At 35.0% G+C, this 11,054-nt stretch overlaps 1 protein-coding gene across 2 annotated transcripts in view; it reads right to left on the bottom strand.

The window, feature by feature from the left end:
* BicC (protein bicaudal C) overlaps positions 1-11,054 on the bottom strand; it is a 110,635-nt gene that overhangs the window by 82,381 nt on the left and 17,200 nt on the right. The gene's annotated exons all lie outside the window — the stretch shown is intronic.

Genomic DNA, 11,054 nt, shown 5'->3' with positions numbered 1-11,054 from the left:
ATTTCTGTTCGTTTTAAGTTTCATTTATACTTCAATAGCAAAATATTTTTTTTCGTTTCAAGCTTGATTTTAATATTCAATCTAAGCATTACTCGCTTAACAGCGAGTAATAAATAGATTTATTTATTCATTTATATTATTACTTGTTGTATGTTTTCTGCTATGATTGTTTATTTAATTTCTGCTCGTTTTGGGTTTCATTTATTCTTTAATAGCAATTTCTGGTCGTTTTGAGTTTGAATTTTAACAGGTATTTGTATATCCTGAGCTTAAGTTTAAAATGGCCTTTACTTTTCTTTGAAAAACTTATTTTTCGGAAATTTTTTTTTAAATTAATTCTTTCTAAAACAAAATAAATCTTCCTTTGCGTCCAAAGTGTCAGAACCTTTTTTTCTTTTCTATATGTTTCTATTGTACAAATAAGTCCGATAGTATTTTGTGTTCTTATAAAACGCTATTTTTACAAAATTCTACAGGCATAGGAAAATATCATCAGTGAGTTTATTTTCAGTAGTTTTAAAGATATAGGTTTGCTGCGAAGCAATAATTTTTATTCGTTTTACTTTCAACTTTGCTCTTAACTTTTCACTCAACGTTTTTGGTTGTAAAAAGATGTATGAAACTTGTATAATAAACCTGGATATTAATATCTGTAGAGGGTCGAAAAAAAGAGGCCAACATGAACCTTGGTTCCTTACGAAAGCCAGCGTGTTCCCCTCACGAAAAATTCCCCCGGCGTATTCCTCTCCCCCAGAAGATTATCAGCCGGTGTATTCCCTTCTGGAAAATTCCACCTGCCTAAAATCGCCCTCCCCCCTCACAGATAATTACCCCCTGACAATTCCAGACCATATTCCCCTGAATAATTCGAGATGTTCCTTAGAAGAGAAATTCAAAGTTATTTATAGCTGATAAAGTGTATACTTATATAATTGGTTGTATACTTATAAATTGGTTGGTAGCTTCCCGCTTTTTAGTTTTCTTCTTGAGAAAAATCTGTGAATACAAAGCTCCTCGCAGTACTTTTTACCACTCATCCTAAAAGAATTGTCTGGCAAGGCTCGTGTATATACTTTTTTAAATACATTTAAACATTTTGTATAGGAAAATAGGAAAATCACCATTAAAAATCGGTGAAAACAAAGCTCCTGGTAGTACTTGTTACCAACCACCCCCCAAGAATTTCCTGGCAATACCCTTGTATACGATTGTTTAAACATTATTTTAATAATCTGTACAGGAAAAGAGGAAAAGTATCATTAAAATCGGTGTAAACAAAGCTCCTTGTAGTATCTGTTACCAACCTTCCCACAAGAATTTCCTGACATGACCCTTGTATACGTTTGTTTAAATACATTAAAAAAAAAGAAAATAAAAAATTCCGGGCAAGGCCCTTATATACGTTCGTTTAAATAAATTTAAACATTTTGTATAGGAAAAGAGTAAAATTACCATGTAAAGTTTGAGAAAACAATCCTTCTGGTAGTACTTGTTACCAACCATCCCCAACAATTTCCTGGCAAAACCCTTGTATACGATTGTTTAAACATATTTAAACAATCTGTACAGGAAAAGAGGAAAAGTATCATTAAAACAGGTGTAAACAAAGCTCAGTGTAGCATCTGTTCCCAACCGTCCCCCAAGAATTTCCTGACATGACCCGTTTATACGTTTGTTTAAATACATTAAAAAAAAAGAAAATAAAAAATTCCTGGCAAGGCCCTTATATACGTTAGTTTAAATAAATTAAAACTCTGTGTATACGAAAAGAGGAAAATAACAATGTAAATTTTGTGAAAAAAAACCTACTGTTAGTACTTGTTACCAACCATCACCAACAATTTCCTGGCAAAACCCTTGTATAAGATTGTTTAAACATATTTTAACAATCTGTACAGGAAAAGAGGAAACGTATCATTAAAATAGGTGTAAACAAAGCTCCTTGTAGTATCTGTTACCAACCTTCCCACAAGAATTTCCTGACATGACCCTTGTATACGTTTGTTTAAATACATTAAAAAAAAAGAAAAAGAAAAATTCCTGGCAAGGCCCTTATATACGTTCATTTAAATAAATAAAAAAACTTTGTATAGGAACAGAGGAAAATTACAATGTAAATTTTGTGAAAAAAAACCTTCTGGTAGTATTTGTTACCTACCATCACCAACAATTTCCTGGCAAAACCCTTGTATACGATTGTTTAAACATATTTAAACAATCTGTACTAGAAAAGAGGAAAAGTATCATTAAAATAGGTGTAAACAAAGCTCCTTGTAGTATCTGTTACCAACCGACCCACCAGAATTTACTGACATGACCCTTGTATACGGTTGTTTAAATACATTAAAAAAAAAGAAAAAAAAAAATTCCGGGCAAGGCCCTTATATACGTTCGTTTAAATAAATTAAAAAACTTTGTATAGGAACAGAGGAAAATTACCATGTAAATTTGGTGAAAACAAAGCTCCTGGTAGTATTTGTTACATACCATCCCCAACAATTTCCTGGCAAAACCCTTGTATACGATTGTTTAAACATATTTAAATAATCTGTACTGGAAAAGAGGAAAAGTATCATTAAAATAGGTGTAAACAAAGCTCCTTGTAGCATCTGTTACCAACCTTCCCACAAGAATTTCCTGACAAGACCCTTGTATACGTTTGTTTAAATACATTAAAAAAAAGAAAAAAAAAAATTCCGGGCAAGGCCCTTATATACGTTCGTTTAAATAAATTAAAACACTTTGTATAGGAAAAGAGGAAAATTACCATGTAAATTTTGTGAAAACAAAGCTTCTGGTAGTATTTGTTACCAACCATCCCCAACAATTTCCTGGCAAAACCCTTGTATACGATTGTTTAAACATATTTAAACAATCTGTACTGGAAAAGAGGAAAAGTATCATTAAAACAGGTGTAAACAAAGCTCTTTGTAGTATCTGTTACCAACCTCCCCCCAAGAATTTCCTGACAAGACCCTTGTATTCGTTTGTTTAAATACGTTTGAATATGTTGTATAGGAAAAGAGGAAAATTACCATTAAAAATCGATGAGAACAGTGCTGGTAGTACTTGTTACCAAACATCCCCAAGAATTTTCTGCCAGGGCCCTTGCATACGTTTGTTGAATATATTAAAAAATTTTGTAAAGAAAAAAATAGAAAAACTACCATTTTCATCGGTGAAAACAATGCTCCTGGTAGTACTTGTTACCAACCATCCTCCAAGAATTTCTTGGCAAGGCCCTTGTATACGTTTGTTTAAATAATTTTAAACATTTTGTATAGGAAAAGAGGAAAATGACCATTAAAATTGGTAAAAACAAAGGTCTTAGCAGTATTTGCTACAAGCCATTCCTCAAGAATTTCCTGGCAAGGTCCTTTCATACTTTTGTTCAAATAAAATTAAACACTTTGTATAGGAAAAGAGGAAAATTACCCTTATAAATCATCGACAACAAAGCTCCTGATATTACTTATTACCAGCCATCCCAAAAAAATTTCCTAACAATACCCTTGTATACGTTTTTTTTCAATAAATTTAAACATTTCTATTAGACAAGAGGAACACTACCATTAAAATCAGCAAAAATAAAGGTCTTATCTGCTACCTGTCATCCCCCAAGAATTTCCTGTTAAGGTCCTTGCATACGTTTGTTAAAATACATTTAAACATTTTGTACAGGAAAAGAAGGAAATCATAGGCAGCGTAATAGCGCTGCCTAAGACGTTGGCACAATGTATTATTTTTTTTTTATCCATACCCGGGCACTTCGTATTGAAGGAGCTGTCGTAGAACCTTCGAAAAGGGCTCATTCGATTGGAAATTGGAGTGGCTAGTGCCCCTTTTAATAGTCGAAAGTGATTGGAGGGCAACTAGCCGCCACCCACGCCCATCATTCCCCCAAAGACATCCAATCAAAATTTTGAGATAGCCATTTTGTTCAGTGTAGTTGATTTCCAAACAGTAAATGTTTTTGAGGAGGTCACTCCCCCACAGCCATCGGGGAAAGGGTTTTAAGTTATGCCCTGAGGGCATGTAAGAATGATGTTGGCACAATGCATTATTTATTATTTTTGTCCTATAGAGCAGGGCACTTCGTATCGAAAAAGTTGTCGTAGAAACTTGGAAATTGGAGTTGTTTGTGCCCTTTTTAATTGTCGAAAGTGATCGGAAGGCAACTAACACCCCTTCCACGCCCACCATTTCCCGAAACACATCCAAACAAAATCTTGAGATAGCCATTTTGTTCAATGTAGTTGATTTCCAGATAGAAATTATGTTTTTGAGGAGGACACTCCCCCACAGCCCTCAGGGTAAGGGTTGTAAGTTATGCCCTGGGGGCATGTAAGGTTTTTATAGAAGGCGTTGTCGTAGAAACCTAAAAAAAGGCTCATTCGATTGGAAATTCAAAGGGCTAATAGTCGAAAGTGATTGGAGGGCAACTAGCCCCCCCACGCCCCATCATTCCTCCAAACACATCCAATCAAAATTTTGAGATAGCCATTTTGTTCAGCGTAGTTGATTTCCAGAAAAAATTATGTTTTTGAGGAGGACACTCCTCCATAGTCTTCAGGGCAAGGGTTGTTAGTTATGCTCTGGGGGCATATACCGTAAGGTTTTTATAGAAGGCGTTGTCGTAGAAACTTCATAAACAGCTCATTCGATTGGAAATTCAAAGGGATAGTGCCCTTTCTAATAGTTGAAGGTGATTGGAGGGCAACAAGCCCCCCCCCCTCGCCCATCATTCCTCCGAACACATCCAATCAAAATTTTGAGATAGCCATTTTGTTCAGCGTAGTTGATATCCAGATAAAAAATATGTTTTTGAGAAGGACACTCCCCCACAACCCTTTGGGCAAGGGTTGCAAGTTATGCCCTGGGGGCACATAAGGTTTTTATAGAACGCGTTGTCGTAGAAACTTCAAAAAGGGCTCATTTTATTGGAGATTGAAATGGCTAGTGCCATTTTTAATAGTCGAAAGTGATTGGAAGGCAACTAACACCCCTTCCACGCCCATAATTTCCCAAAACACATCCAATCAAAATTTTGAGATAGCAAATTTGTCCCACGACGTTCAAATTTCAGGAAATTATACCTTTGAGCAGGACACTCCCCCCACAGGCTTCAGGGCAAGGGTTATAAGTTATGCCCTGGGGGCACATAAGGTTTTTATTGAAATCTTTGTCGTAGAAACTTGGAAAACTTGAAAAGGGCTCATTCTATTTGAAATTCAAAGGGCTAGTACCCTTTTTAATAGTCGAAAGTCATTTGAGGGCAACTAACCCCCCTCTCTCACCCACCTTTTCGCAAAACATATCTAATCAAAATTTTTAGAAGCCATTTTATTCAGCGTAGTTGAAAGATTTGGAAATTAGGTCTTTAAGGATCAAAACCCCTCCCCCCACAGCCCTCAGAGCAAGGGTTGTAAGTTATGCCCTTTGGGCATATAAAGTTTTTATTGAAAGCGTTGTCGTAGAAACTTCAAAAGGGCTCATTCAATTGGAAATTGAAAGGGTTGGTGCCTTTTTTATTAGTTGAAGGTGATTTGAGAGCGACTAACGCCCCTCTGACGCCCACCATTTTCCCAAACACATCCAATCAAAATTTTGAGATATCTATTTTGTTCAATGTAGTTGAACGTTCTGGAAATTAGGTCTTTTAGGATGATAACCCCCTCAGAGCCCTCAGTGCAAGGGTTGTAAGTTATACCCTGGGGGCATATAAGGTTTATATAGAAAGTTGTTGCATAAATCATAGGCAGCGCGGTCGCGCTGCCTAAGTAAAGAACTGTGTTAGCACAATGTATTATTTTTTTCCATACCAGGACACTTCGTATCAAAGGAGTTGTCGTAGAAACTTCGAAAAGGGCTCATTCGATTGGAAATTGGAGTGGCTAGTGCCCTTTCTAATAGTCAAAAGTGATCGAAGGGAAACTGCCCCCCCCCCCCCGCCCATCATTTCCCGAAACCCATCCAATCAAAATTTTGATATAGCCATTTTGTTCAGCGTAGTTGATTTCCAGATAGAAAATATGTTTCTGAGGAGGACACTCTCCTCATAAGAACGATGTTGGCACAATGAATTATTAATTAATTTTTTCCTTTTGAGCAGGGCACTTCGTATCGAAGAAGTTGTCGTAGAAACTCCGAAAAGGGCTCATTCAATTGGAAATTGGAATGGCTTGGGCCCTTTTTAATAGTCGAAAATGATTGGAAGGCGACTAAAACCCCCTTCAACGCCCATCATTTCCCGAAACACATCCAATCAAAATTTTGAGATAGCCATTTTGCTCAGCGTAGTTGATTTCCAGATAGAAATTATGTTTTTGAGGAGGATAGTCCCTCACAACCCTTAGGGCAAGGGTTGTAAGTTATGCCCTAGGGGCATATAAGGTTTTTTATAGAGGGTGTTGTTGAGAAACTTCAAAAAGGCTCATTCGATATGAAATTCAAAGGGCTAGTGCCCTTTTTAATAGTCGAAAGTGATTAGAGGGTAGCCAACCCGCCTCTCACGCTCACCTTTTCCCCAAACACATCTAATCAAAATTTTGAGATAGCAATTTTATTCAACGTAGTTTTAACTTCTGGAAATTAGGTCTTTGAGGATGACAACTCCCCCACAGCCCTCAGGGCAAGGGTTGTAAGTTATGCCCATGGGGTATATAAGGTTTTTATAGAACGCGTTGTCGTAGAAACTTTAAAAAGGGCTCATTCGATTGGAAATTGAAATGGCTAGTGTCCTTTTTAATAGTCGAAAGTGATTGGAAAGCAACTAACACCCCTTCCACGCACACTATTTCCCCAAACAAATCCAATAAAGATTTTGAGATAGCCCTTTTGTTCCACGCTTTTGTTCCAAGTTCAGGAAATTATACCTTTGAGCAGGACACTCCCCCCACAGTCTTCAGGACAAGGGTTATTATTGAAATCTTTGTCGTAGAAACTTGAAAAAGGGCTCATTCGATTGGAAATTCAAAGGACTAGTGCCCTTTTTAATATTCGAAAGTGATTTGAGGGCAACTAACCCCCCTCTCACGCCCATCTTTTCCCCAAACATATCCAATCAATATTTTAAGTAGCCATTTTATTCAACGTAGATCAAAGTTTTGGAAATTAGGTCTTTAAGGATGACAACGCCCCCCCCCCCCCAGTTCTCAGGACAAGGGTTGCAAGTTATTCCCTGGGGGCATGTAAGGTTTTTATTGAAAGCGTAGAAACTTAAAAAGGGCTCATTCATTTGGAAATTGAAAGGGCTAGTGCCTTTTTTAACAGTTGAAATTGATTGGAGAGCGACTAACGCCCCTCTCATGCCCACCATTTTTCCAAACACATCCAATCAAAATTTTGAGACATGCATTTTGTTCAACGTAGTTGAAAGTTCTTGAAATTAAGTCTTTTAGGATGATAATCCTCTCAGAGCCCTCAGTGCAAGGGTTTTAAGTTATGGTCTGGGGGCATATAAGGTTTATATAGAAAGTTGCTATAGAAATTTCAAAAAGAGTTCATTTGATTGGAAATTGAAATTGCCCTTTTTAATAGTCGAAAGTGAGTGGAGAGTAATTAAGGCCAGAACAAAATTTGCACTTTACTGAAAAAATACAAATGAATGTGCATTGTCAGTTTAATATACATATACTGACATTTAGTAGTCAAAATGTTAATATTATTTTATTTATTAAAGTTATAAAAGTAAAAACATTTATGTTTTTTCAGTAAAGTGCAAATTTTGTTCTGGCTTTGGGAAGGCATAGTGGTTTTGCGCCCAACTTATGTTAATTTCTTCTCATTTTGAGTTTGACTTGGTTTTTTATTGTAATTTCTGTTCGTTATGGGTTTCATTTATTTATCAATGCTGATGTGTGGTAGTTTCACGCTTGGTAGATTAGCTGATTTTGTTTTTGCTCATTTTTTGTTTAATGGAGTTCTTTACTTTTCTTTGAAAAGCTTATTTTGTGGAAAAAACTTTTTTAATTAATTAACATTAAAAATCAGTGAAAATAAAGCTTCTGGTACCGCTTGTTACCACCCATCCTCCAAAAATTTCCTGGCAAGGCCCTTGTATACCCTTGTTTGGATATATTTAAACATTTTGTATAGGAAAAGAGGAAAATTACCATTAAAAATTATCGAAAAGAAGGCTCCTGATATTACTTATTACCAGCCATACACCAAAAATTTCCTAACAATGCCCTTGTATACGTTTGTTTAAATAAATTTAAACATTTTTATAGGAAAAGAGGAAAATTACCATTAAAATTGGCAAAAACGAAAGTCTTCGTTGTATTTGCTACCAGCCATCCCCTAAGAACTTTCTGTTAAGGTTCTTGCTTACGTTTGTTTATATACATTTAAACATTTTGTATAGGAAAAGAGGGAAATCACCATAAAAATTTGGTGCAAATAAAGCTTCTGGTAATACTTGTTACCAACCATTCGCCAAAAATTCCCTGACAAGGTCCTTGTATACATTTGTTTAAATAAATTTAAACATTTTGTATAGGAAAAGAAGAAAATTACCATTTAAAATTTTTGAAAACAATGCTCCTGTTATTACCTGTTACCAATTATCCCCAAGAATTTTTTTGCCAAGGCCCTTGTATACGTTTGTTTAAATACGATTAAACATTTTGTATAGGAAAAGAGGAAAATTACCATTTAAAATTTGTGAAAACAAAGCTCCTGGTAGCCCTTGCTACCAACCATCCCAATAATTTCCTGGCAAGGCCCTTGTATGTGTTTGTTTAAATACATTTAAACATTTTGTATTGGGCAAGAGGAAAACTAACCATTTAAAATTTGTGAAAACAAAGTTCCTGGTAGTGCTTGTTACCAACCATCCCAAGAAATTTCCTGCCAAGGCCCTTGCATACGTTTGTTTGAATATATTTAAAAATTTTGTAAAGAAAAAAAAGAATAGAAAAACTACCATTTTCATTGGTGAAAACAATGCTCCTGGTAGTACTTGTTACCAACCATCCCCCAAGAATTTCCTGGCAAGGCCCTTGTATACGTTTGTTTAAATACATTTAAAAATTTTGTATAGGAAAAGATGAAAATTACCATAAAAATTGACAAAACAAAGGTCTGAGCAATATTTGCCACCAGCCATTGCTCAAGAATTTCCTGGCAAGGTCCTTTTATACGTTTGTTCAAATAAAATAAAACACTTTGTATAGGAAAAGAGGAAAATTACTATTTAAAATTTGTGAAAAAAAAGCTCCTGGTAGCACTTATTACTAACCCTCCCAAGAATTTCATGGCAAGGCCTTTGTATGCGTTTGTTTAAATACATTTAAACATTTTGTATAGGGCAAGAGGAAAATTACAATTTAAAATTTGTGAAAACAAAGCTCCTGGTAGCACTTGTTACCAACCATCCCAAGAATTTCCTGGCAAAGCCCTTGTATGCGTTTGTTTAAATACATTTAAACATTTTGTATTGGGCAAGAGAAAAATTACCATTTAAAATTTGTGAAAACAAAGCTCCTGGTAGAACTTGTTACCAACCATCCCAAGAATTTCCTGGAAACGCCCTTATATGCGTTTGTTTAAATACATTTAAACATTTTTTTATAAGGCAAGAAGAAAATTACCATTTAAAATTTGTGAAAACAAAGCTCCTGGTAGTACTTGAACCCAAACCATCCCAAGAATTTCCTGGCAAGGCCCTTGTATATGTTTGTTTAAATACATTTAAACATTGTGTATAAGAAAAGAGGGAAATTACTATTAAAAATCGATGAAAACAAAGCTCCTGATATTACTTGCTACCAAAGATTCCCCAAGAATTTCCTGGCAAGGCCCTTGTATGCGTTTGTTTAAACAAATTTTGACTTTTCTATAGGAAAAGAGGAAAATTATCATTTTAATTTGTGAAAAACAAAGCTCTTAGTAGTAGTTGTTACCAACCATCCCAAGATATTACTCCTGATATTACTTGCTACCAAAGATTCCCCAAGAATTTCTGGTAAGGCCCTTGTATGGGTTTATTTAAATACATTTAAACATTTCTAAAGGAAAAGAGGAAAATTACCGTTAAAAGAGGAAAATTACCGTTAAAATCGGTACAAACAAAACTCCTGGTAACACTTGTTACCAACCATCTCCCAAAAATTTTCTGGCAAGGCACTTGTATGCGTTTGTTTAAATACATTTAAAAATTTTGTGTAGAATAAAATGGAAATCACCATTAAACATTAGTGAAAACAAAGTTCCTGGTAATACTTGTTACCAACCATCTCCCAAAAATTTCCTGGCAAGATCCTTATTTACGTTTGTTTAAATACACTTAAACATTTTATATAGGAAAAGAGGGAAATCACCATTAAAAATCGGTGAAAAACAAAGCTCCTGGTAGTACCTGTTACCAACTATCCCCCCACAAATTTCTTAGCAAGGCCCTTCGAAATGATCGAATGATCAAAAATTTGTTCTTATAATTACAGACTAATTAGTTAAAGATTAGTATTTAGTAAATCACTCATTACTAATTAATTAAAGACTAATTACAGACTAATTAGTAAAAGTTGGTTGAATTCACATAGTAGTTATTATTTCTGAGTAAGATTTTATTGAGAAATGATTCGCACTAGAAATAGCATTTTTTAGACTTTTGGTTACTATGGGCTGTTGTAAAACTCTGCACGAGGTTGCGGCTATTGTGGCAACCATGATTATAGTTGTTTGTGAATGCATTTTCCTATTTCGAAGAGATATAATAATTTCGACTCTCCATTCCTTAACATAAGCTACTTAACTTAAGAATGTTAATTAGCCTATGATTGATCATCTAAAAATAATTCACCAATTAGAAACAAGTTTACATTTTTAGACCAAAAGTAAATCAGTCTTTTAGTACCACTTAGTCATCGTAAGCCCCTTGTTATGCTTTCTCAAATAACTGCTTTATATGTCAGTGATTGAAATACTAGGAAGTCTTGGGATAAACAAAAAAGAAAATGTAATAAATCAAAAATATACAGAACTTAAGGGAAAATGGATGAGTGGTTCTTGTCCTAATCAAAAGGGGGCAAAATAACGGAAAAACTATTTCG

Source organism: Artemia sp. Qi Xiang Cuo, chromosome 2, assembly GCF_049724085.1.
Source record: "Artemia sp. Qi Xiang Cuo chromosome 2, ASM4972408v1, whole genome shotgun sequence".
NCBI classification, from domain to species: Eukaryota; Metazoa; Arthropoda; class Branchiopoda; order Anostraca; family Artemiidae; genus Artemia; species Artemia sp. Qi Xiang Cuo.
The sequence above is the reverse complement of the archived record's forward strand: the minus strand, read 5'-3'. Positions and strand labels throughout refer to the sequence as shown.